Here is a 2,046-nt window from a genome sequence, read left to right on the forward strand (position 1 = left end):
TCCTAAATTTACACCAACCACGATTGTTATCGCACAACGTCGTCTATCGTTCGCACATCGTGCAAACATCGTTGCACAGATCGTGCACAGACCGTGCACAGACCGTGAACACTTCGTGTGAGCATCGAATGTGCGATCTCACAACTGTATTTTATCAAACAATGCGGATCAAAAAACAACACAACTACATATGGGAAGTGTGATCTAATCGTGGTGTTTTAGGCCTGACACTCGGAAAATGAACTATATCGCAATAACCTTGAATTTTCGTCATTGCAAGTACCAGGAAATCATTGTAGTATATTGTAGTAATACTTTTTTTTATTGAAAATAGGAAGCAACAAACTTGAATGTGTATGTCTCAATTTACATTCATGAACGTTTGACTTCCGTTTTAACTGTTGCAATGTAGAAGCAATTTACATATCAAATTTAAGTTAAACCTATACAATCTGTTCTATTTTAAGGAAATAGCTATGCTCTTGTAACGGTATTGTTAAAATCTTACATATCATTTAGGTAGGTGTATGATACGAGGTCATCACCTCTCTATAACTACAAACTATCTACATTGTCTATAAATATGTAACTACCTGATATTTTTGGGGGTGAAGACACCCCTCTCTGCAACTATATCATACCCGTTGTTTAAAGTCAAACCTACCTTAGGCACCCGCCGTAAAATTAAAATGTCAGGTGTAAAACTTAAATCAAGTAGCCATTGAAACTAATTGTACATACCTAGAGTAAAACCTGCAAGAGATTGCTTCCTTTTATGATGACACTGTAGCATGTTCCTACTGCATACAGCCACTAGGGGTATACTTAATTGTGTAACAAGGATAAAATCCCACTGTTTCCTTGCAGATCTTAATTGTGATTTTGTCATCTTGAAAACAAATGTTTATGTCCATTCGTTTAGATGACAGTTCTGCGGTCTTTCACGAAATTGTATCCACGAGGAGTTGCCGTTTCCCCGGACGACGGCACCCTGATAGTCTGTATGACGTCTCAGCCTGTTGGGCATGTGATGGAAGAGCCTTCAAAGGACAGTTGTCTGATGCGATTCAAAGGCGAAACTCCAAACGAAACCGGAACAATTGTGAACAAAGGAAATTATTTCGGATATCCGGTAAAGGTAACCATTAACATGAATGGACTTTTATTAGTGTCAGATTTCGGTTTGAGATGTTTGTTTGTTTTGGATCAGGGGGGAAATATGTTGAGGACGTTTTCTTCACTAGGAGGAGGATCACTGTNTTTTTTAAGGAAATAGTTATGCTCCTGTAACGGTATTGTTAAAATCTTACATACCATTTAGGTAGGTGTATGATACGAGGTTATCACCTCTCTATAACTACAAACTATCTACATTGTTTATAAATATGTAACTACCTGGTATTTTTGGGGGTGAAGACACCCCTCTCTGTAACTATAGCATACCCGTTGTTTAGAGTCAAACCTACCTTAGGCACCCGCCGTAAAATTAAAATGTCAGGTGTAAAACTTAAATCAAGTAGCCATTGAAACTAATTGTACATACCTAGAGTAAAACCTGCAAGAGATTGCTTCCTTTTATGATGACACTGTAGCATGTTCCTACTGCATACAGCCACTAGGGGTATACTTAATTGTGTACGAACAAGGATAAAATCCCACTGTTTCCTTGCAGATCTTAAATGTGATTTTGTCATCTTGAAAACAAATGTTTATGTCCATTCGTTTAGATGACAGTTCTGCGCTCTTTCACGAAATTGTATCCACGAGGAGTTGCCGTTTCCCCAGACGACGGCACCCTGATAGTCTGTATGACGTCTCAGCCTGTGGGGCATGTGATGGAAGAGCCTTCAAAGGACAGTTGTCTGGTGCGATTCAAAGGCGAAACGCCAAACGAAACCGGGACAATTGTGAACAAAGGAAATTATTTCGGATATCCGGTAAAGGTAACCATTAACATGAATGGACTTTTATTAGTGTCAGATTTCGGTTTGATATGTTTGTTTGTTTTGGATAAAGGAGGAAATATGTTGAGGACGTTTTCTTCAC

The sequence above is a fragment of the Mizuhopecten yessoensis genome, unplaced genomic scaffold (genome assembly GCF_002113885.1).
Source record: "Mizuhopecten yessoensis strain PY_sf001 unplaced genomic scaffold, ASM211388v2 scaffold715827, whole genome shotgun sequence".
Taxonomy (NCBI): domain Eukaryota; kingdom Metazoa; phylum Mollusca; class Bivalvia; order Pectinida; family Pectinidae; genus Mizuhopecten; species Mizuhopecten yessoensis.